The 26,325-nt window shown below is 46.8% G+C and overlaps 1 pseudogene; it reads right to left on the minus strand.

Annotated features, from left to right (window-relative positions):
- Window positions 1–1,445: 1,445 nt before the first annotated feature.
- On the minus strand, window positions 1,446–24,079 carry LOC139229056 (NADH dehydrogenase [ubiquinone] 1 beta subcomplex subunit 6-like; annotated as a pseudogene).
- Between the last annotated feature and the right edge of the window lie 2,246 nt (window positions 24,080–26,325).

The raw sequence follows: 26,325 nt of genomic DNA on the forward strand, positions 1-26,325 counted from the left end.
ATGCTGAGGATGTTAGTCTGAATGAGGATGCTGATGTTGGTGCGCCTGTCCTCCCAGGGGATTTGTAGGATCTTGCGGAGACATCTTTGGTGATATTTCTCCAGCAACTTGAGGTGTCTACTGTACATGGTCCATGTCTCTGAGCCATACAGGAGGGCGGGTATTACTACAGCCTTGTAGACCATGAGCTTGGTGGCAGTTTTGAGGGCCTGGTCTTCAAACACTCTTTTTCTCAGGCGCACTGGAGGTGGTGTTGGATCTCGTCGTCGATGTCTGTTCTTGTTGATAGGAGGCTCCCGAGATATGGGAAGTGGTCCACGGTGTCCAGGGCCGCACCGTGGATCTTAATGACTGGGCAGTGAGGACAGGCTGGTGGAGGACCTTTGTCTTACGGATGTTTAGCGTAAGGCCCATGCTTTCGTACGCTATGGGGGTAGTCCTGGAGTGCAGCCTCTGTATGTGCGCAGACACAGGCGTCGTCCGCGTACTGTAGCTCGACGACTGAGGTTGGGGTGGTCTTGGATCTGTCTTCGAGATGTCGAAGGTTCTACAGTTTAGTTCCACTCTAACGCGGAGCTTGTTGACTGTGAGGTGGAGCATGGTGGCGAGAAAGATTGAGAAGAGAATTGGGGCGATGACACAGCCCTGTTTGATCCCTGTCCGGACGTGGATTGGGTCTGTGATGGATCCGTTGGTAAGGATCGCGGCCTGCATGTTGTCATGGAGCAGGCGGAGGATGGTGACGAACTTTTGGGGGCATCCAAAACGGAGGAGGACGCTCCATAGACCCTTGCGGTTGACAGTGTCAAAGGCCTTTGTAAAGTCGAAGAAGGCCATGTATAAGGGTTGGCGCTGGTCCCTGCATTTTTCCTGCAGCTGTCATGCTGCAAAAATCATGTCCGTTGTGCCCCGTAGGGGACAAAATCTGCACCGCAACTCCGGGAGGAGCTCCTCGGCCACCGGGAAGAAGTCAGTTGAAGAGGATTCTAGCGACAGCTTTCCCAGTGGCTGATAGCAGGGAGATTCCTCTGTAGTTGCCGCAGTCGGACTTGTCCCCTTTTTACGATTACTGCATTCCTGAGATCCCCCGCATGCTCTTCTTCCTCCAGATGAGAGAGATGAGGTCGTGTATTCGTGCTAGCAGTGCCTCGCCGCCATACTTCAATGCCTCAGCAGGGATTCCATCCGCTCCCATAGCCTTGTTTTTAAGCTGACTTGTGGCTTTTTCTACCTCGTGCAGTGTTGGGGTCTCACTGAGGTGGTGGCGGGTAGCATGCTGTGGGATGGAGTCGAGAACACTCGAGTCAAAGGCAGAGTCTCGATTGAGGAGATCTTCGAAGAGCTCCTTCCAGCGGGCCCTGACTGCCTCGGTGTACTTGATGAGTGTTTCCCCGTTCTTGGCCAGCAGTGGGGTGGGGCCTTGAGTGTTTGCCCCCTAGGTGACCTTAACTGTGTAAGAGAAAATTGGCATTAGGGATATAAGCCAAATAAGGTTTAAAGTGCCGGCTTCTACATCGGCTCAACAAAAAGGGCAGAAGGTCTGTGGCTGACCTCACACACTTTAACATATTCCAGTACCAAGGACCCAGAGGCCTCTGATTCAACACTGATGTACTAGAACACTAGATAACATTAAGGTACGTCCAGTCCGCCAAGATAAGACATCATGGACGAATCTAAACAGATACTGATAAGACTCTGTGAAAAGACTCTAAAACAGACTTTTAGGCGCCATGTACGATCAGCAAATTCTAACCCAATGAGGTCATCCCATTTAAGATCTAAGGTTGCCTTGAGATCCTGGTCTGTCAGTCCAAAGTATTACTGATAAGGTAACCCAATTAGAGATGGAGGGAGGTTATACCGGGGAACGAAGGGATCTATGAAATGTATAAATGATGTACGATTTTGCTATTCGGGGAACAGCTCCACTCACAGGCAGCTGTGATGAGAAGTGTTCCCGGACGTCCGTAATTAAAGATCGCTATACCTTGCCATCCGTCTCCGTCTAATAACTTCGAGGGCTGCTACGTCGGTTGGGACGAGCATCAACCCTTTAGATCAGAGGGCCCACTCGTGGAAAGAGAAGCCTTCCCATTTTCCCCCTTCAACTGCGATGAAGAATCCTCACACATCATGGTTGTCGGCCAGCTGCTGTATCTCCTGTGCTTTCTCCATCCACCACCTGTTCTTTACGTCCTGGGTTTTTTGTTGGTCCTCAGCCTTGAGCCGTGTACAATGCTGCTTTGCTGCTCCCGCGTTGGGTTGTTGTTTAAGGCTCAGAAATGCCCTGCGCTTGCGATCTATTAGCTCTTGGATCTCCTGATCATTCTCATCAAACCAGTTCTGGTGTTTCCTGGTTGAGTGACCGAGCGTCTCTTTGCTGGCACTGGTTATGGAGACCTGGAGGGCAGACCAAGCGCTGGGGGCATTCTGCATTTTGTGATCGTCAAGGCACGCCAGGTTAGCTGTGAGGCGCTGGCTGTATAGGGGCTCACTTAGCTGGGTTCTTAAGTGCTCCGGCATTGAATTTTTTGCGGCACTGCTTTTGCTGCCCCCTCCGCTTTGAGGCTATGTTGATGTCGATGATGGATTGGATTAGGCAGTGGTCCATCCAGCAGTCATCGGCTCCTGTCATGGCTCGGACGATGACATAGTCGAGCAGTTGCCAGTGCTTGGAGCGAGGGTGTTGCCACGATGCCTTGTATTTGTCTCTCTAGTGGAACAAGGTGTTGGTGATGACAAGTTCATGCTCTAGACATTTTGTCAGGAGTAGGGTACCGCTGGAGTTGGCTTTCCCTACCCCCTCTCTGCCAATCACGCCTCCCCAGAGGTCTGTGTCCTTGTCAACCCTGGCGTTGAAGTCACCGAGGAGGATCAGTTTGTCACCCGCGGTTACGCAGAACGGGGATTTTTCGAGGTTTGTGTAGAAGCCCTCTTTGGCCTCATCAGTTGCACACACACACACACTCACACACGCAAACGCATACACGCGCACACACACACATGCACACACACGCATACACACACGCGCGTACACACACACACACACACATACTTACACTCACACACACTCACACCATACATATACGCACACACACATACACTCACACACATACACTCTCTCTCACCCACACACATACCCACACACAGCACACACTTACACACATATGCACACTTACACACACACACACACACACACTTACACACACATGCACACTTACACGCAAACACACTTACACACAAACACATACACACATGGACACACACACACTCACACGTACACACAAAAACACACACATATCCACACTCGCACATTCACACACATATCCTCCTCCTCATCATCATAGGCAGTCCCTCGGAATCGAGGAAGACTTGTTTCCACTTTTAGAATGAGTTCTTAGGTGGCTGTACAGTCCAATACGAGAACCACAGTCCCTGTCACAGGTGGGACAGACAGTGGTTGAGGGAAAGGGTGGGCGGGGAGCCTGGTTTGCCGCACGCTCCTTCCGCTGCCTGCGCTTGATTTCTGTATGCTCTCGGCGATGATACTCGAGGAGCTCAGTGCCCTCCCGGTTGCACTTCCTCCACTTACACACACACACACAAACACTTGCACAAAAATAGAAGTGTAATGTCTGTAAGCTGGCAATGTTTGTAGCTCCACACTGTGGATGTGGACGTATTGTGTACTGCAAGTGCAGGGTTAATAATAAACAGAACCAGGCAGATTTCCGAAGGCTTCCGAGAGAACTGCCTGCCATGTTAGGAGCTGAGTGTTCTGTGCTCTGTGAAGATATCACATTTGGCGATTGAGATGGGATTTTTCGGATGATTTAAAGCTTAAATTTTGTTGGTGAAGGATTCAACCAGCCAACAGAGAGACTTTGGAAGTTTCTGTCTTTGGAAAAAGCTACAAAAATCCGAGGTAAAATACAGCACAGGCTATGAGATTAAAATGGCAGGTGTAATCGGACATTTGAGAGAACATAGACACAACCGGGAATGTTTTAAAGCGTATGTGGATCGGCTAAAAACATATGTCACTGCAAATAACATAATTGAAGTTCCAGACAATGCAGTCCAGAACCGGGCTGTGTTGGAACATAAGAAAGCGATCTTCTTTTCGGAGGCCGGCCCAACATTATACGAAACCCTTGTAAATCTGCTTGTGCCTGACGAGCCAAAGGTCACAATGCTTAAAGAGATTTTAACGAAGCTGGAGCAGCACTTTCACCCCAAACTGTTAGAAATTGCTGAAAGCTATCGTTTCGAGTTTCGGAATCAAAAGGCTGATGAAAGTATCAGTGTTTTAAAAAAGTATCATTAAAAAAGCTATCGATGCACTGTAATTTTGGAAACTTTCAAAACCAAGCATTATAGGATCGTTTTGTTTGTGACGTAGAAAATGATGCGATCAGAAGGAAGTTATTGACGACGGATGACTTGACTTTTGAGATTGCTTGTCAGACAGCGAGGTTGATGGGCATGGCCGAACAATATTCCCAAGAATTAAATAATAATTACGGTCGTCAGTCAACCGAGGTAAATCATCTGCAGGTTCAAGGTAAAAGACAGTCTCAGAAACTGGAAATTCTAACAGAGCGTCGAAGTCGTGCTATAGGTGCTTGGGACAACACATTGCTCAAAGTTGTCCATACGTGAAGGCAGAGTGTTTCTTCTGCAGAAAGACTGGGCATCTTGCGAAGGCATGCGAACTGAACGGTAAACCAGTTTTAAAGCTATGAGGCCAGCGTTCAAAGCTATGAGTAGAAATCCCAAAAGACTATATAGCATGGAAGAACAACAACAGGACGAGGAGATGTTAGAGTTACACGTCATCAGGAGCACGAGGTTAATGGACAGCGATTCGGAAAGCATCAAAATCCACATAGATGTTGCGGGATTCAAGATACCAATGGAAATTGACACGGGTGCATCCGTGAGTGTAATACCGGAGACACTATATCGCGACAAATTGCGTGATTTTCAACTGGAGAAATCCAAGATAGAGCTGCGAGGCTACTCGGGAGAGAAAATTCCTGTGGCAGGCCGTATTATCATGCCGGTGAAATATAAAGATCAATTTCAGAATTTGCCTCTAATAGTAGTGAAAGGAGACAAGCCTGTCTTACTAGGAAGAAATTGGTTGAGCTCATTGAAGCTGGATTGGAGTTAGATTTTCTGTGTGGAAGTGAGATTTTCATCAATGGATGAGGTTATCAAAAAGTATCCGAAGGTGTTTTGTGAAACGGGCAGTCCGATCCAAGGCTTCAAGGCGAGTGTCAGGGTACAGAAGGACGCTAGATCGGTTAACTACAAGCCACATTCCATACCATATGCACTCAAGGAGAAAGTTGAGCAAGAACTCAAAAGACTAGAGACTGAGAACATTATTTATAAGATCGATCGATGTAATTGGGCTGCACCCATTGTTGTTGTACCTAAGTCTGATGGTAAGGTAAGATTGTGTGGTGATTATTAAGTAACCGTAAACCAGGTTCGAGAGGGTAATGTCCCCAATACATTGCCGAATATAGAAGATTTTTTCACAACACTGACAGGTGGTCAGATCTTCTCAAAACTGGATCTTACGAATGCCTACTTACAGCTTGAACTAGATGAGGAGTCCAAGTCATGCCTGACGATAAATACTCATCTAGGCCTATATCAATTTAATAGACTACCGTTTGGAGTGTCTTCCACCCCTGCCATATTCCAAGGGTGATGAACCAGATTTTGCAAGGTATTGAAGGGGTAGTATGTTATTTGCATGACATACTAATTTCAGCACCAAATAGGCAAATTCATAATAACATATTGAATGAAGTCTTCAAATGGCTAGAGAAGCACAGAGTACGAGTGTCTGCTCGTAAGTGTGGGTTATTTAAAAACTCAGTGGAGTACTTAGGGTATAGAGTAGACAAAGATGGTTTGCATCCAATCATGGAAAAATTGGATGCGATCAGAAATGCACCCACTCCTAGGAATGTCACCGAACTTCGATCATTCTTGAGTCTTTTGAACTATTATGGGAAGTTCCTACCAAATTTGGCGACAGTATTACATCCACTGAATGAACTTTTGAAAAAACAAGTCCATTGGAAGTGGTCAAAAGAATGCGATACAGCATTCAAGGAGTGTAAAAGCAAATTGGTAGAGAGCACTATGTTAGTTCACTATGACATATCTAAGGAGATTAAGCTAGCCTCTCCGTAATGAGTTGGGGCAGTAATCTCTCATGTATCATGTAGTGGGGAGGAGAGACCAATTGCTTTTGCTTCATGCACTCTCCGTGCCAGTGAGAGTAATTATACGCACATTGAAAGGGAAGCTTTGGCATTAATTTTTGGGGTCAATAAATTTCACAAATACTTGTATGGTCGTAAGTTTACCATCGTTACGGACCATAAGCCCGAACAGCAATCCTCCATCCAAAGTCCCCAGTTCCAACATTAGCTGCAGCCCGAATGCAGAGATGGGCGTTGATTTTGTCAGCATATACATATGATATTGAATACAGACAATCAGCTGATCACAGTAATGCTGATGCAATGTCTAGATTGCCTTCCCCATCACAAGTTACACCCGATAGGGAAGAAGTGTTTTATTTTTCATACATTGATGAACTGCCAGTCACAGCTGAAGAGATTGGTAGAGCAACCAAACGTGTCCCAGTGATGTCAAAGGTGTATGAGTATATTTCAAATGGACGGCCAAACCAGGTAACAGACAAAGATATTCATCCATTCTTCATCCGTAGGAATGAATTATCACTCGATAAAGATTGTATCATGTGGGGTACAAGAGTGGTCATACCAAATAAATTCAGGTCCAAGGAGACCTCCATGACCAGCACCTGGGAATGTGCTTGACCAAGAGTTTTGCATGCAATTATTTATGGTGGCCAAGTCTTGATAAAGATATAGAGTACATCGTGAGTCAGTGTACGACATGTCAATCGGTAAGCAAGCAACCACCACCAGTACCATTACAGCCATGGAAATGGCCTCCCAGGGTGTGGCAAAGGCTACATATTGATTTTGCTGAGTTAGAAGGACAACAAATGTTCATTGTGATTGATAGCCATTCGAAGTGGGTTGAGATGTTTCCAATGTGGAAAATAACAACAAATAAAACTTTGGACATTTTACGAAAATTATTTTCTTCATTTGGCCTCCCTGAAAAAATTGTTTCGGATAATGGACCACAATTTCGTTCAGAAGAATTTGCACAATTCACGAGCAAAAATGATGTGAAACATACCAAGGTTCCACCGTACCATCCTGCTTCGAATGGTGCGGAAGAGCACACTGTACAAACTGTAAAACGTGCCCTCATAAAACAAATGTTAGATCCAAATCCAAGGAAACGACAGTTGTCATTGGATCACAAATTGGCTAATTTTTTGATTACATATCGAAATACTCCTCATACAACTACTGGTAGAACACCAGCAGAGTTGTTTCTCAAACGACAGTCTCGAACCAGATTCTCGTTGTTAAAGCCAAATTTGGCACAGTCCGTAGAAGAGACACAATTAAGACAGAAAGAGAATCATGATAGAAGTAGAGTAAAAGAGAGAAGTGTGAAATTAAACCAGAAGGTGAGAGTGAAGAACCATCACCATAAATGGTTAAAGTGGTTACTAGGAAAAGTGGTGAAGATATGTGGTCCTCACACATATTTGGCAAAGATGTTTGATAATGGACAGGTTAGGTTTGTTCATATTGATCATATTTTACCTACAGACATGGAAGGAGTTGAAGGTGGGAATGATTCAATTATTTCTGACTCATCAGATAGTTTTGATACACTAGTAGCAAATCCTAAATCCAATGTATTGGAAACAAATCCAGGAGAGAATCAGAATGAAAGTCTGAGTCCAAGTCAAGAAAACAAAGAGCCTGAAGTTAGAGTGAGTTCAAATGAAAATCAAGGAAATTCCGTGGAGGAAACGTTCCTCAGGATGAGCCTCGAATGAGTTTAGATTCGACACCATGTTTGGAAGGTTCTGTTCGAAAGTGAAGGTATCCTCTTCGAAACAGAAAACGAAAACAAGTGGTAAATTTAAATTTGTAAATATGGAAAAAAAATAAGTTTATATCCTGTGTTATGTATAAACATGAAAGTTATGTATGATGTTTGTTATGATGGCTTCTTCATTAAGGAGGGAGAAGTGTAATGTCTGTAAGCTTGTATTGTTTGTAGCGCCACACTGTGGATGTGGACGTATTGTGTACTGCAATTGCAGAGTTAATAATAAACAGAACCAAGCAGATTTCCGGAGGCTTCGGCGAGAGCTGCCTGCCATATAGGAAGCTGTGTGTGCTGTGCTCTGTGAAAATATCACAAAGTGAAACAATTGAAAACATCGCCGGCTGGGTGAAGGCACAATAGTAGATGTTTTGTGACTTCTCTCTTACTGTGATGAAGAAAGAAAGACTTGTATTTATGTAGCGCCTTTCACGACCACTGGACATCACAAAGCGCTTTACAGCCAATGGAGTACTTTTGGAGTGTCGTCACTGTTGTAATGTGGGAAGTTGAGGAAGAAATAAAATGTGTGTATATTTTACGTGGTATGGTTTTGCTCATATTTACACAGCTTATTCAACCCGTGTCAGGAATGCTTGATCTTGTGTTACTGAGGGTTGAACTTAAGATGCTTTCTGTTCAAACCTGTTCATATTCTACATACACTAGAGGATCGCCCATGGCATTGCTCATGAAGAGTTGGAGGTTATGTTGCTTCTTACTGTGTAACATGCAACAACAACTTGCATTTATATACCGCCTTCAATGTTAAATAATGGCCCAATGTGCTTCATGAAGGTGCAATCGGACAAAAATTGACACCAAGCCACTGAAAGAGATATAGCTTTTATGGAGGATCTTAAAGGAGGAGAAGAGGTTGAGAAGGAGAAGAGATTTAGGGAGGGACATACAATATATTAGCAGTGCCAATCATTTATTGTGATTGGATGAGTCAAATTGTATTTTTAATACTGAGTATTGTAGGAGCACCAGTGATAATTGTAGGCTTCAGTTCGATTATTATGTACATATTTTCAAGAAAAATGAAAAGCAGTGCCCTTGATTACTGTTCAATTATTTATGTTTGAAGAGGTTAATTTTATCGACTGTATTTTAGATCCCAGGATACAGAGGATTATGGTGCGGGTAGGTGAGAGGCAGGTTGTAGGAACGATGTCTAGTGGTACTGAGGGGTTGGGAGAGGACTGTCTGGGTTGCTAGTGTTGAGAGGGTGGTCCTGGGGTTTGGGAGTGGACATGGACGAGTGGTCTACGATTGGTCAAAGGCACTGGATTAAGTCTCTTGGGGGAAGTGGGTCCGAATCCCACCAATGCCAGCTGTTTTTTATTGTCAGCTATGGCTCAGTGGGTAGCACACTTGCTTACTGAGTCAGAAGGTTGTTGGTCCAAGTCCCACTCCGGGAACTTGGGCACATAAATCTAGACTGACACTCTAGTACAGTGCTGAGTGAGTGCTGCACTGTCGGAGGTGCCGTCTTTCGGATGATCCGTTAAACCGAGGGCCCATCTGCTCTCTCAGCTGGATGTAAAAGATCCCACGGCACTATTTTGAAGAAGAGCAGGGGAGTTATCCCCGGAGTCCTGGCCAATATTTATCCCTCAACCAACATAACAAAAAGAGATTATCCGGTCATTATCACAGTGCTGTTTGTGGGAGCTTGCTGTGCGCAAATTGGTTGCCGCATTTCCCACATTACAACAGTGACTACACTCCAAAAGTACTTCATTGGCTGTAAAGCGTTTTGAGATGTCCGGTGGTCGTGAAAGGCACTATATAAATGCAAGTCTTTTTCTTTACCCTTGGTACATTTTACCACATTAAGGGTGCTATACGAATGCAAGTTGTTGTTGTATTGCAGGCGTGGGCACATTGCTGCCATCTTTATTCCGCAGAGGGACCACCCTGAAGGCCCCAGGCGATGTCTGGGCAGTGCCAGAGGCTGAGCAATTTCTCAATAAAAGCTCACTGTAAATATTTTAAGGTCTTCTCAACTTGCCCCTTGGCAAATAAATAGTTGTTTACTGATTGTCATCTTTTATCACTCCTCTGTTTTCAAAGTCCCGATTCATTGCAACAGCTCCCATTTATTCCTTGCTAACAATACGTCTGCTTGTTTTAAATGTCTACCTCGAGTCACAATCTATCTTTGCTAAACAGGTCATAGTCCGAAACACTTGCTCATTTTCATGTCAAGTAAATGCGGTCACAGTGTCCTATGAATAGCCACAATAATGCAATTCTCCACAAAATCGCATTATCAGCAGGCCAAGCAAGCGACTGATTCATTTGCGAGTGATTTTGTTGCAAAGTGATTCATTTCAGATGTTTCTGTGAAGCAAATTACGAACTATTGGAGCGAAAACGTATTGTTGTTGCTTCATTCTCATCGTTACAGTTGGGTTGTCAGCCACAACTAAGTGACAGCAAGATAAATTCATCTCAGGTCGCAGCCTTCTTTAAGTCTCCTCAGTCATGGTTTGGGGTGCCCTACCCTAGTTGGACGTATTCCTGGAGGTTTCATGATATGACCACCCGCCCCCGACTGACCCGCCCCCATACTCCCGCCATTGGCTAACCACCCTGCCCCCGCACTCACGCCCCAACCGCCCCGCCCCCGCACTCCCGCCATTGGCTAACCGCCCGCCCCCGCACTCCCGCCATTGGCTAACCACCCTGCCCCCGCGCCCCCGCACCCGCACTCCCGCCTTTGGCTAACCACCCTGCCCCCGCACTCCCGCCACAACTGCCCCGTCCCCGCACTCCCGCCCCAACCGCCCCGCCCCCGCACTCCCGCCATTGGCTAACCACCCTGCCCCCGCACTCCCGCCCCAACCGCCCCGCCCCCGCACTCTCGCCATTGGCTAACCACCCTGCCCCCGCACTCCCACCACTACTGCCCTGCCCCCGCACCCCCGCCATTGGCCAACTGTCCCGCCCCGCACCCCCGCCATTGGCCAATCTCCCAGCCCCCACACTCCCACCATTGGCCAAACGCACGTCCATCCTCACGGCGCACTGCCTTCCCAGGGCAATTGGATGATTTTTGGACACTAGTCAAACAGCCTTTTTACCCTTCACCGATATTTTTATAACTAATAAACAGAGGTGTTGAAGGAAAGTGAAAAAAAAAACAATTTTCTGAATGACCCTACAATATTTCCCCCGGGGTATCTATTTCGCAGCAATGCCCAGGAGATGAATCTTTAATTCCTGGAGACTACAGGGCAATCCTAGAGGGTTGACAACTCTAGTTATGGTGTGATGGAAGCCTTGCAGAGTTCTCGGGGGTGAAATTTCCCCTTTTTAAAGCCGCATTAGCGCTTCTGGGGCAAGGAGACTGTTTGCCTGGGGGAGGGAGGTGTTACCGCCTTCCGCGAAATTGTGGTTAGCGCCCCGGGCTAGATTACCCCGCGGGTTGCGAAGCTGGCCGACATTGCTTTAGGGAGTGCCCTGAGAGTGGGAGGTTGCCCCTTAAAGGGGAGGGCGCCCCTTAAAGGGGAGGGCACCAGCACCGTGGGCCAACAACGTTTTCTGATTGCCGACTCTCGGGTCGGCTCTGTGATGGCAGGCCTCGCATGGACCAGGCCCCCATGGTGCAGTGTGGTGCTCCGTTTTGGGTGCCGGGCTACAGTCCCCAGTCCCATGCTACCCTTGTTGGTCCAGCGGAGGCCAACCGAGGCCTTGCAGTGTGCGCAGCGACTCTCCCCTTAGCGCTTCCCTCAGCGCCCCAATAGCGCCCCCCGGACCCGCCCACCGCTCCGCTTCCGTTGAGGGGCGGTAAGCCAAATTCAGCTGGCGTGGGCGTGAAGGGTTCCCAAAAATTTCCATGAGTCCTTCTCCCTGAAAATTAAAGCTTTGGATTTTTCAAGAGGAGATCTAAGTTTTAAAGGGAAAGACAAAAGGGGGCCAACCTCATGGAACCGCCCCCCCCCCCCAGTGTTTGGACTTTTTGAAAAGAGAATTCAAAATGGACGTAAAATATAGAAGCCTGAGATCCCCTAAACATCTATGGGAAGGAGCATATCAATTTTAAGATTCTACAACAGTTTGCCTGCGAAAAAGAGTTACCGAATATAGGAGGTGGGCTAACCTCTGTGAAGCAAGTTCGTGTATTAAGGATCCCAGACTGTCTGGGGGAACTATGCAACACCAATTCACCCCCTAAGAGATAATCAAATTACCAGCCATTATCTAAACTACAGAACTCATCCAAAATACGCAAGAAGCCAATTACCCAATCAACCACAACGGAAATCATGGGCCCAACTAGATGGTCAGGAAACTGGACAATCCTAAAACAATGCAAAACCAGTGATAGCACATTATCACACCCTAATCGAGTTACTGCTGACTAGCCCACCAAAAACACTGACAAAGGAGACATTTGAAAATCAATGGACAGAACAGTTTAAACAAAACCCAAGAACTGATTTGGCACAAAGCCTGTTTTAGTATAATTGAAGGCCTGTTCTGGCAGTTAGGTGTGCTTCTAGAGACACTATTAAGTTAGCAGTCTCGTTGCATAAGTTCTACACCAGCCTCGAAAAGTGGGACCCCAAAACATCGGCGAAAGGAATCTCTAAAACCCAGAAGGACAGCACCACGACAGCAAACAGGCTTTCAAAACGACTATCGGAAAGTTTCGGGTTATCGCGACCAATCAAACAGTCAACCGGAACCAACCCGACAAAACCGAAGAAAAACCGAAGATTTTTCCACTCTACATGCTGGTCCTACACTACCAAAGGGTAAAACATCACCTAACGGAATTTTTAAGACTACCCTGACCAAGGAAAAGTGAGCACTCACCCCACAAGTCCAATACGCACCTTACCGCATCATCGGACTCAGCCCAACTGAAGAAGTGACGCAGGTTGAAGTCCCCAACGAGGTCCGGGGTACAGAGTACAGAACCCTGACAACTAAGACGAACCCCAGAGTTGGAACTGTCAAAAGGGAATTGGTGAGCATGGTCCCTGAAACCCCAGAGTTCTAACCTAGCTAGATAGTGGGTCTGGGAGGTTGGGTTTTCTCTTACTGTTCCTACCTGTTGATGTTCTTGTGTGTTTTCAACTTCCAGGTTTAGTGCATAAGTATTTTGGGAAGTGGGAGGACTGTGTTCGTTTAATCTGTTATATGTGTTATGTGTTCTTCCCAAATATAGAGCATTTGAGTTGTCATTTCTTCCTATTTGTACCTGGTGACTGTGATTATTAAAACGTGCCCTTTTACTCGTTTGAACACAATAAAACCAGTTTTGCATCCTACCCAACTGACTTTGTCTTAGTTTCTCACAACCCCCAAATCAGTCCACAGGCTAGAATCCAGGGTGTGAGGCGCCTCGAAAACGCCAAGGAATCAGAGAAACCTGACCAAAACACCATCCCCTACAGGCAGGACTTCTGCGCCGGGCATAGAAAGTCCTGCCCCCAGAGGGTTACCGCTCACGATCGGAGTGCGCGGCAATTTCGCCCCCCGCCCCCCACTAGTTTTTTGTGATTGACACAACACAGAGAAACCCAACTAATGCTGGCATGATGGCGTTACCACATGACCATGTCACTCAAGTTCTTGACCATTTGATTGGCCTCTGCCACTGGTTGAAAGCCAATCAAGGGGGTCGATTCCTCCTGTGCACTGGGGGTAAATGTACTGATGTAATGGGAGTGCATGTTGGGAAGTTGGAAGGAGAGGCATCGGGTAAAATTTGAGGCATTTGGTGATTTTGTGCCCATTAGACACACGGTCACACAGCTCCATTCCCTGCTCTGTTAGAGCCTCTGTTGATTTTGAAAGCACCAAAGAACCTTGAGCTGGTTCTGGCAGAGAATAAGGCCTACATTTAACTGGACTGGGTGGGCAGTGGATGCGTTGTGGGTGAGGGCTGGGCTTGTTAAAGCTTCCGATGGCAAATTCTGCATGTATGAGAGATGCATCATTGGTGTGACGTGCTCCCTCTGCTCCTGTGGAACTACAGTAATCAGAGCACACACTGACAGTCCATATCAGATGGTCACCGGACAGAAAACCAAACACAGTCGTGACAGAAAAAAATGATAAAAAATAAAAATGATTTATATTTCTCTATATCTTAAACAGTTTAGGCTCATCAATAAATGTTTTTGAGCTGAAGGCATTGTTTGTGATGTGGTTTCATCGTATCATTGAAAAAAAAAATGACGCATTCATCATCATCATCATCATCATAGGCAGTCCCTTGAAACGAGGCTGACTTGCTTCCATGCCAAAAAAGGCTGAGTTCTGTTATGTGTAGAAAACACCACGAGGCTGAGTACTGTGAGCTAAACTTAGTGTGACCTTAGTCTTTTTATTACAACTCCAGAGTGCCTAAACAACATGGCAGCCAATCTTTTATACTGGCCCTGCACGCGTGTGCAGGTGACCATTAGGACTCCAACAGTCGTGCCCTCTGGTGGCAAGTATTACATAGTTACATACATAACATCACTCCCCCCTCCCCCCCACCCCGCCAAAGTCTTCGATACAAGTTATTTACAAGTTGAGGCGATCCGGAGCCCTTCGTTCCCTGGTTGATCGTCTAAGTTCAAACCCTGGCGTGTGTGAGTTGGTCGGACCATTGCTGCACTGCACAGTGGCTGGTCTGACCGGACTGTCAGGAACGGTGGGTTCATCCTTGTGATTGACAGCGAGGTCGATTGCTGGTTGGGTGTGTGGATCGTCGATGGTGATGTCCTCTTCAAGTCATTCCTGGTTGGCAGTAAATTGCAATCTGGTCTGATCAAATGCTTTCTGCACGTTTGGCCATTTAACAGTTTGATTATAAACACCCTATTCCCTTCCTTGGCCAAAACAGTGCCAGCAACCCACTTGGGACCATGACCGTAATTCAGGACAAACACAGGGTCTTTAACATCAATGTCACGTGAAACAGCCACGCGATCGTGGTACACGTTCTGCCAGTGTCGCCGGGTTTCCATGTGATCATTAAGATCCGGGTGGACTAGGGAGAGCCTGGTTTTGAGGGCTCTCTTCATTAACAATTCTGCTGGGGGAACCCTGGTGAGCCAGTCTGGTCGCGTCCAGTAACTGAGCAAAATGCGAGACAAGCGGGTCTGCAGGGAGCTATCCATCACGCGTTTCATGCTTTGCTTGATTGTTTGGACTGCCCGCTCCACGTGACCGTTAGACGCGGGCTTAAACGGAGCAGACCTGACATGCTTGATGCCATTGTGGGTCATAAACTCGCTGAATTACGAGCTGGTGAAACATGGTCCATTATCACTGACAAGGATGTCGAGCAAGCCATGGGTGGTGAACATGGCCTGGAAGCTTTCAATGGTGGCTGTGGACGTGCTGGATGACATGATTACGCATTCAATCCATTTGGAGTAAGCGTCCACTACTACTAAAAACATCTTTCCTCGAAAGGGGCCGGCAAAATCTACATGGATCCTGGACCACGGATTGGAGGGCCATGACCACAGACTCAGTGGAGCCTCCCTTGGTGCAATGGTCAGTTGCGAGCAACTGTTGCACTGATGCACGCACAACTCCAAGTCCGAGTCAATGCCGGGCCACCATACTTGCGACCTGGCAATTGCCTTCATCATGACGATGCCTGGGTGGGTACTGTGTAGGTTGCGTATAAACGTTTCCCTGTCTTTTTTTGGCAAAACCACGCGATTACCCCATAAGAGACAATCCGACTGGATGGACATTTCATCTTCGCGTCGGTGAAACAGCTTAATTTCATCTTGCATTTCCCTGGGAACGGCCGACCAGTTCTCATTTAGGACGCAACTCTTTACTAATGATAGCACAGGATCCTGGCTGGTCCAGGGCCTGATCTGGCAAGCCGTGACAGGTGACCCCTCACTCTCAAAAGCATCCATGACCAGTAGCAAGTCTGTGGGCTGCGCCATTTCAACCCCAGTGGTGGGTAATGGTAGCCGACTGAGAGCATCGGCATAGTTTTCAGTGCCTGGTCTATGGCGGATAACATAGTCATAAGCGGATAATGTTAGTGGATGCGGGATGAAGCATTGGTGTTTATACTTTTGCTCTCTGAAAACAGCGAAATGAGCGGCTTGTGGTCAGTTTCAAGCTCAAACCAAAGTCCAAATAGATAGTGGTGCATTTTCTTAACCCCATATACACATGCTAACACCTCTTTCTCGACCATACTATAGGTTCTCTCAGCCTTAGACAGACTTCTAAATGTGTATGCAACCGGTTGGAGGTTGCCCGATACATTGGCTTGCTGTAACACACAGCCGACCCTGTACGATGAGGCATCACAAGTTGGCATTAAAAGTTTACATGGGTCATAGTGTACAAGTAACTTATTTGAACATAGCAGGTTCCTGGCCTTCTCAAAGGCTGTGTCTTGAGATTTGCCCCAAACCCAGTCATCACCCTTACGTAGCAACATGTGCAAATGCTCATAAACGTGTTCAACCCGGGTAGAAAGTTACCAAAATAGTTGAGGAGTCCCAGGAACGAATGCAGCTCTGTCACATTCTGTGGCCTGGGTGCATTTTTGATGGCTTCTTTTTTTGAGTCCATGGGCCTGATGTCGTCTGCTGCAATCTTTCTCCCCAAAAATTCATCTTCTGGCGCCAGGAAAACACACTTGGAGTGTTTCAGCCTGAGTCCCACTCTGTCTAGGCGACTTAGAACCTCTTCCAGGTTGTGTAGGTGTTCGATGGTGTCATGACCAGTGATCAGGATGTTGTCTTGAAACACAATAGTGCACGAAACAGCTTTCAGTAAACGCTCCATGTTTCTCTGGAAAATGGCTGCAGCTGAGTGAATCCCGAAAGGGCACCTGTGGTATATAAACAGCCCTTTGTGTGTGTTGATGCACGTCAGTCTTTTTGAAGATTCAGCCAGCTCCTGTGTCATGTAGGCGGAGGTTAGGTCCAACTTGGTGAATGACTTCCCCACCGCTAACGTTGCGAAAAGGTTATCTGACTTGGCCAGCTGGTACTGGTCCTGTAGTGAGACTTGGTTAATCATTACCTTGTAGTCTCCGCAGATTCTGACCGTGCCATCGCTTTTCAACACCGGAACAATTGGACTGGCCCACTCGTTGAACTCGACTGGCGATATGATTCCTTCGCGTTGGAGTCTGTCCAGTTCGATCTCGACTTTCTCCCTCATCATGTACGGAACCGCCCGAGCCTTGTGATGGGCGGGCCGTGCATCGGGGCCTAGCTGGATCTGTACCTTGGTGCCTGGTTCAAATAGCGAGGGAAACTTGCTCAGCACTTGAGCACACGAGACGTCATCCACTGAAGATAGTGCTTTGATATCGTTCCAATTCCATCTAGTCTTTTCTAGCCAGCTTCTGCTGAACAGCATTGGACCATTGCCTCGAACAATCCACAATAATAGGTCACGCACAGCTCCATCATACGATACCTTCACTGCCGCACTTCCGATGACTGGTATGAGCTCTTTGGTGTAGGTACGCAGCTTTGCATTAATCGGGCTCAGTTTGGGCCTTTGTGCTTTATTGCCCCACAGTTTCTTGAAAGCCTTCTGGCTCATTATTGACTGACTCGTACCCGTGTCCAACTCCATGGATACTGGAACTCCATTTAATTTGACTTTCAGCATTATAGGAGGACTCTTGGTGGTGAAGATATGTACCCCATGCACTTCTTCCTCAGGTTGAGTTGCCTGTGCTGCGTGATCTGCGCCAGATCGATCATCCTCTGTCACGTGGGGTGTCACAGCACGTTTGCACATTCGCTGGAGGTGCCCCATTGTTGCGCAGCCTTTGCACACGTAGTGCTTGAAGCGACATTGATGGGCCCGATGATTACCCCTGCAGCGCCAACACGGTGCTAATAGATTCACATTCACCCCCGATGACGGACTCTGAGTCAACACAGATCTTGTAGCCGCAGACGTATAGGCTCTGCCATATGCAGTTCGGCCTGCTAACGATGTCATTTTATGCACAGTACTTGCCGGTGAGCTTCGATGTTGAGATGTTTGGTGTTACCATCCGTGGCCATGCATGCCTGGGCGATCGCGATGGCCCTGCTCAGGTCTAGGGTTTCGGCAGCCAGCAGCTTTTGAAGAATGACCTCGTGGCTGATGCCAAACACGAAAAAGTCCCGCAGCATTTGCCCCAACGCAGCTCCAAAATCGCAAGGTCCTGCGAGGCGTCTCAGGTCGGCGACATAATCCACCACGTCCTGGTCCCCGGAACAATGGCGCGTGTAAAAACGATATCTGGCCATGAAGACACTCTCCTTTGGCTTGAGGTGGTCCCGAACCAGCATGCATAACTCTGTATATTCCTTCTCTGCTGGTTTTGTCGGAGCGAGCAGATTCTTCTTGAGGCCATATATTTTAGGCCCACAGATGGTGAGGAGAACCGCCCTGCGCTTGACCACGTTAGTGTCTCCTTCCAGCTCGTTGGCCACGAAGTACTGGTCGAGACGCTTGACGAAGGCTTCCCAATCATCACCCTCTACGAATCTCTCTAATATTCCAACGGCAGCCATGGTTGCTTGAAGGTTCATAATCTGTTACTCGTCACCAATTGTTATGTGAAGAACTCCACGAGGCTGAGTAGTGTGAACTAAACTTAGTGTGACCTTAGTCTTCTTTATTACAACTCTAGAGTGCTGAAACAACATGGCAGCCAACCTTTTATACTGGCCCTGCACATGTGTGCAGGTGACCATTAGGACTCCAACAGTCGCACCCCCTGGTGGCAAGTATTACATAGTTACATACATAACAAGTTCACAGGTATTTCAATGAAGGACCTACTCTTCCAGATCCCGAACTACATGTTGAAGGGTGGAAGATGCCTGTGCGTGGATTTTTTTAATGTGGGGTGGCCGTTGCACACCAGCCACCACACAGGCTTGACAGAGCTAGGTTTTGGTCCAGTGGCAAGGATTACCCAAGACGACTGGAGACCAGCTCTGCTGCATGGACCTAGTGCGCACACATATCGTTGTGTGGGCTGGCCCGTGCTGCCCCATGGCCCTCAACCACTTCTGGGCCCCAAACTCACGCCTCTCCTTGGCCCTGATCACGTCCCCCAACGAACTCTTGCCACTCCTTCACCCCGACCTCGCCGCTCCTGCTGTACCTGCCCACACTCCAATCAGCGACCTGGATCTTGGGCGACGTCAAATCCAGTTGCCCTCTTCACAGCCATCGCCCTCCTGCAGCAGCACACACTGCTCCCTGCAGTGGCATGCTGCCGTGCGTTGCTCCCTCTAATGGCCCTGGTCTGCTGATGGTCTTACAGGCTGGGACTGTGCCGATTTCTGGGCCGGGCCGCTGCACGTTGCTCCCACATGGCTATGTAATATGTTTCATGACCTCAAGATGTTGCAAAGTGCTTTACAGCCAATGAGGTACTTTTGAAGTGTAGTCACTGTTGCGACGTAGGAAAAGCTGTAGCTAATTTGCGTACAGCGATAATGAGCAGATAATTTGTTTTAGTGACATTAGTTGAGGAATAAGTATTGGCCAGGACACTGGGGAGAGCTGCTCTGCTCTTCTTCGAAATAATGACATGGGATGCTTTACGTCCAACTGAGAGGGCAGAAGGGGCCTTGGTTTAGTGTCGCATCTGAAAGACAGCGCCTCAGTGTAGCACTCCCTCAGTACTGTACTGGAGTGTCAGCCGAGATGATGTGCTCAAGTCCCTGGAGTGGGAGTTGAACCCTTATGCTTCTGGCCCAGAGGTGAGAGTGCTACTCACTGAGCCATGGCCTGAGAGGGGTTGGTGTTTGGAGTGGGGCCAAAGTTTAATCCTCATGTGATACTTTCAGTCGGTTGGGCTTGGAGTAAGCAACTAACCACCGTACAGGGCATTGGAGACTCAGTGGATACAACCTACCCAGGGGCTGAGCTACACTGAGAAGAGCTTAATCAAGAACTACAGATCCAGTGTGGGTAGTAAGGGGAAAATGTATTGGAAGGAAAAGGAGAGGAGAATTAAACAAATAAGATGCATGCATAAAATAAATAAATATTGTCCACTATCGGAGAAAGAGCAGGAAAATATTATAATAGAAGTAATTGAGATATGGTTACAACAGTCTTGTGGTTCTGTTACTAAACTTGTAACCCAGAGGTCATGAACCAGGGGTCACAGTCTCAGAATAAAGGGTCGGCCATTTAGGACCGAGATGAGGAGAAATTTCTTTACTCAGTGGGTGGTGGCTCTTTGGAATTCTCTACCCCAGAGGGCTGTGAAGGCTCAGTCATTGAGTATATTCAAGACAGAGATCGATAGATTTTTGGATATTAAGGGAATCAAGGGATATGGGGATAGTGCAGGAAAGTGGAGTTGAGGTAGAAGATCAGCCATGATCTCATTGAATGATGGAGCACGCTCGAGGGACCGAATGGCCTAATTCTTATGTTTTTATTTCATATCCCACTATGGCAAGTCAGGAAAATAATTTGTGGGCTGGCACCAGAAAGAAACGTGAGCACGAAAGCTGCAGGATTGGGCTAAAAACCCAATTGGTTCATTAATGCCCAACTGGGGATGGGCAATAAATGTTACCTAGCCAGTGTTGCCCACATCCTGACAATTTAAAAAAATAAGAGTTTTAAGGGGGAGGAAAAGCAAAGCTATTTACTAAGATATATAGTATTATAATTATATCTGTGCCTTTCAATATCAGTAAACTGTGTAATATACTGTCCCTCCCGGTCTCTATAACCTCCTCCAGCCCTGCAACTCTCCAGGATCTCTGCACTCCTTCAATTCTGGCCTCTTGCGCATCTCCAATTTTCATCGCTCCACCACTGGTGGCCGTGCCTTCAGCTGCCTCAGTCCTAAGCTCTGGAATTCCTTCCCTGAACCTTTTTGCCTCGCTACCTCTCTACCCTCCTTTAAGTCGCTCCTTAAAACCGTATCTCTGACCAAGTTCCTGGTCGCCGATTGCAATATCTCTTTATGTGGCTCTGTGCCAATTGTTGTCGGATTACGCTCCTGTGAAGCTCTTTGTGACGTTTTACTGGGTTAAAGGTTCTATATAAATGCAAGTTGTTGTTGCTATTTCTTGTTATTTTTTTGTAGGTCATGTGATTTGGGTAACTTGCTATTTGCAGAGTCGGACATAGCGTTAGTGGGCAGAGGGGCCATGGTAAACCCCTGACATTGCACTGGAGGTCACGAACCATTGTGGAGCAATGCCACAGCAGATCTACTAGTCATGTATTAAATATACTTTTATCAACAGGTGTTTTCCCGTGAGCATTGCCTCAGGAGATTAACAATCACATCCCGTAAGTTCCACATTATGTCACATCGCACGAATTGTACAGAATGTGGGCATCGCTGACAAGGCCAACATTTATCGCCCTTCTCTAGTTGCCCTTGGGAAGGTGGCGATGAGCCGCCTTCTTGAACCATGTGCGTCATGGACCATGAAGTCCGTATGGTGAAAGTGCTCCCACAGTGCTGTTAGATACGGAGTGCCAGAATTTTGACCCAGCGACGATGAAGGAACAGCGATATATTTCCAAGTTGGAATGGTGTGTGACTTGGAGTGGAACTTGGAGGTGATGGTGTTCCCTTGCGCCTGCTGCCCTTGTCTAAGAGTGTATGTAATGACAGTACAACACCCAATGGGCCAAGTGCATTGATGTACTCACACTGAGCGGGTAAAGTAGTCCCAGTACAGATAGAAACATAGAAACATAGAAACATAGAAACATAGAAAATAGGTGCAGGAATAGGCCATTCGGCCCCTCGAGCCTGCACTGCCATTCAATGAGTTCATGGCTGAACATGCAACCTCAGTACCCCATTCCTGCTTTCTCGCCATACCCCTTGATCCCCCTAGTAGTAAGGACTATATCTAACTCCTTTTTGAATATATTTAGTGAATTGGCCTCAACAACTTTCTGTGTTAGAGAATTCCACAGGTTCACCACTCTCTGGGTGAAGAAGTTTCTCCTCATCTCAGTCCTAAATGGCTTACCCCTTATCTTTAGACTGTGACCCCTGGTTCTGGACTTTCCCAACATTGGGAACATTCTTCCTGCATCTAACCTGTCTAAACCCGTCAGAATTTTAAACGTTTCTCTGAGATCCCCTCTCATTCTTCTGAACTCCAGTGAATACAAGCCCAGTTGATCCAGTCTTTCTTGATAGGTCAGTCCCGCCATCCCGGGAATCAGTCTGGTGAACCTTCGCTGCACTCCCTCAATAGCAAGAATGTCCTTCCTCAAGTTAGGAGACCAAAACTGTACACAATACTCCAGATGTGGCCTCACCAAGGCTCTGTACAATTGTAGCAACACCTCCCTGCCTCTGTACTCAAATCCCCTCGCTATGAAGGCCAACATGCCATTTGCTTTCTTAACCGCCTGCTGTACCTGCATGCCAACCTTCAATGATGGGTTTTTTTCCCGGTAAATCAGCATTTAATGATAAATAAGTCTTTCAAAAGGAGCATTTGTGTCTTTCCTCTGAAGTTAATCATGCAGTAATTTACGCTAGACATCCATCCATATGTGCCCTTGTCCCCTGACCAGTGGGACCGGTGATGCTCATCCTCTTTTAATGGTGGAACAACTTCTCCTGTCTCCAAAACTGTGTCACCGGGAAAATCCTCGGCTTCACAGTCACGATGTCATATGGTTTAGTTGCAGCGTGGTACTTCACGCAGTACAGTGGGACCTGGGGGTGCTTGTGCATGGAACACAAAAGTTAATATGCAGGTACAGCAAGTGATCAGGAAGGCCAATGGAATCTTGGCCTTTATTGCAAAAGGGATGGAGTATAAAAGCAGAGAAGTCTTTGCTACAGTTATACAAGGTATTGGTGAAGCCACACCTGGAATACTGCATGCAGTTTTGGTTTCCATATTTACGAAAGGATATACTTGCTTTGGAGGCAGTTCAGAGAAGGTTCACTAGGTTGATTCCGGAGATGAGGGGGTTGACTTATGAGGAAAGGTTGAGGAGGTTGGGCCTCTACTGATTGGAATTCAGAAGAATGAGAGGTGATCTTATCGAAATGTATAAGATTATGAGGGGGCTTGACAAGCTGGATGCAGAGAGGATGTTTCCACTGATGGGGGAGACCAGAACTAGAGGGCATGATCTTACAATAAGGGATCGCCCATTTAAAACTGAGATGAGGAGACATTTCTTCTCTCAGAGGGTTGTAAATCTGTGGAATTTTCTGCCTTGCAGAGCTGTGGAAGCTGAGACATTGAATAAATTTAAGACAGAAATAGACAGTTTCTTAAACGATAAAGAGATAAGGGGTTATGGGGAGCAGGCGGGGAAGTGGGCCCGAGTCCATGATCAGATCAGCCATGATTGTATTAAATGGCGGAGCAGGCTCGAGGGGCAATATGGCCTTCTCCTGCTCTTATTTCTTATGTTCTTATGTTCTTATATTCTTATAGTAATGGATAAACCAGGCAGGAATCAGTAATTGAGTGTGTTACAGGTATAACCCCACCCGGGACTCCACGGTTACAATTTAGAAGAATGAGAGGGGATCTCATTGAAAGGTATAAAATTCTGACTGGGTTGGATAGACTGGATGCGGGGAGGATGTTTCCCCGGGGCTGGAAAGTCTAGAACAAGGGTTCACAGTCTCAGGATACGGGGTAGGAAATTTAGGACCGAGATGAGGAGAAACTTTTTCACTCCGAGGGTAGTGAACCTGTGGGATTCTCTAACACAGAAAGCTGAGGAGGCCAAGTCACTGAATAATTTTAAGAGGGAGATAGATAGATTTCTAGTCATAAAAGACATCAAGGGGTGTGGGGAGAAAGCGGGAATATGGTGTTGAGATGGAGGATCAGCCATGATCATATTGAATGGCGGAGCAGACTTGAAGGGCCGAATGGCCTACAACTGCTCCTATTTTCTAACCCCTCCCAGAAGTGGAGCCACTGCCTTTGCCATCGGCCGGGGAGATGGGATTGCGCGGGCTCACCTCCTGGTCCTTCAACCACCAGCGGCGTAGGTTCACCAGCTGCTGGAACCGCGCCTTCTCCTCCGGCGTGTAACCCAGCGGCATCTCGGCAACGGCCTGCCCGTCTCCAAAGCAACCCAGCAGCAGTTCGGCCCGGTCACCGGGGTGGGGGGCGGGATTGCCGCACCTCAGGTGTTGGTTGTGTATTGGAGGCCAGGAGGTGTCACTGCACCACAATGCAGACCCAACTGATGTAATGGGAGCTCCGTAAGTTGGAGTTCCCATCATTATGATTGAGAAACCCCCCCCTCCCCCAAACACCCAAAACACAAATAAAAAACAGAAAAAATACACCACATATTTTTATTAATTTAAATTAAAGTTATTTATGTATTATAAAGAAAAAATATTTTTCCGATTTTTTAAAACGTTTTTTTAATTATGGTTTAAAATAAACTTACCATAGTGGGCAGGGGTTTTTTAACAATAAAACGTGCTTTTTAAATGTTATTTTATTATGTTTTATCAGGCGCAAGAGTTTTCAGGACATTTGCTGGGCAAGAGATGGGCAAATACCACAAACTTGCCCGTGCAAATGTCCTGGCTGCCGAGATACGGAAGACCTGTCGAGCTGGAGCTTGACAGATTGGAAAAGCTGGTTTCCAGCACATGCGCATTGTGCGCTGAAAACCGGCTTTTGCGATGCCTTCCAAGGTCCGTACACACTCCATACGGACCCGGGAGGCCGGGATTTCTGGGCAATATGTGGTGGTTCTGCAGGTTCCCAGCGCATGATGCACGGGGGGTTCAACAATTGGATTATCTGGCACCAGCAGTGTGATATCTTCACAGAGCGCAAGCACACACAGCTTCCTACATGGCAGGCAGCTCTCTCGGAAGCCTCCGGAATCTGCCTGGTTCTGTTTATTATTAACCCTGCAGTTGCAGTACACCATACGTCCACATCCACAGTGTGGAGCTACAAACAATACAAGCTGACAGACATTACACTTCTCCCTCCTTAATGAAGAAGTTATTATAACAAACATCATACTTACGAGCAGACACTCGTACTCTGTGCTTCTCTAGCCGTTTGAGGACTTCATTCAATATGTTATTATGAATTTGCCTATTTTGTGCTGAAATTAATATGTCATCCAAATAACATACTACCCTTTCAATACCTTGCAAAACCTGGTTCATCACCCCTTGGAATATGGCAGGGGCGGGAGACACTATAAATGGTAGCCTATTAAATTGATATAGGCCTAGATGAGTATTTATAGTCAAACATGACTTGGACTCCTCATCTAATTCAAGCTGTAAGTAGGCATTCGTAAGATCCAGTTTTGAGAAGATCTGACCACCTGTCAGTGTTGTGAAAAAATCTTCTATATTCGGCAATGTATTGGGGACATTACCCCCTAGAACCTGGTTTACGGTTACTTTATAACCATCACGCAATCTTACCTTACCATCAGACTTAGGTACAACAACAACGGGTGTAGCCCAATTACATCGATCTATCTTACAAATAATGTTCTCAGTTTCTAGTCTTTTGAGTTCTTGCTCAACTTTCTCCTTGAGTGCATATGGTACGGAACGTGGCTTGTAGCAAGCTGATCTAGCATCCTTCTGTACCCTGACACTCGCCTTGAAGCCTTGGATCGGACTGCCCGTTTCACAAAACACCTTCGGATACTTCTTGATAACCTCATCCATTGATGAAAATCTCGCTTCCACACAGAAAATCTTACTCCAATCCAGCTTCAGTGAGCTCAACCAATTTCTTCCTAGTAAGGCAGACTTGTCTCCTTTCACTACTATTAGAGGCAAGTTCTGAAATTGATCTTTATATTTCATCGGTACGGTGATATGACCTGCCACAGGAATTTTCTCTCCCGAATAGCCTCGCAGCTCTATCTTGGATTTCTCCAATTGGAAATCACGCAATTTGTCGAGATACAGTGACTCCGGTACTACATTCACGGATGCATCAGTGTCGATTTCCATTGGTTTCTTGAATCCCGCAACATCTATGTGGATTTTGATACTTTCCCAAGTGCTGTCCGTTAACCTCGTGCTCCTGATGACGTGTGACTCTAACATCTCCTCGTCCTTTTGTTGTTCTTCCATGCTATGTAGTCTCTTGGGATTTCTACTCATAGCTTTGAACGCTGGACTCATAGCTTTAAAAGTTGGTTTACCGTTCAGTTCGCATGCCTTCGCAAGATGCCCAGTCTTTCTGCAGAAGAAACACTCTGCTTTCACGTGTGGACAACTTTGAGCAATGTGTTGTCCCAGGCACCTACAGCATGACTTTGACGTTCTGTTAGAATTTCCAGTTTCTG

The sequence above is a fragment of the Pristiophorus japonicus genome, chromosome 18 (assembly GCF_044704955.1).
Source record: "Pristiophorus japonicus isolate sPriJap1 chromosome 18, sPriJap1.hap1, whole genome shotgun sequence".
NCBI classification, from domain to species: domain Eukaryota; kingdom Metazoa; phylum Chordata; class Chondrichthyes; family Pristiophoridae; genus Pristiophorus; species Pristiophorus japonicus.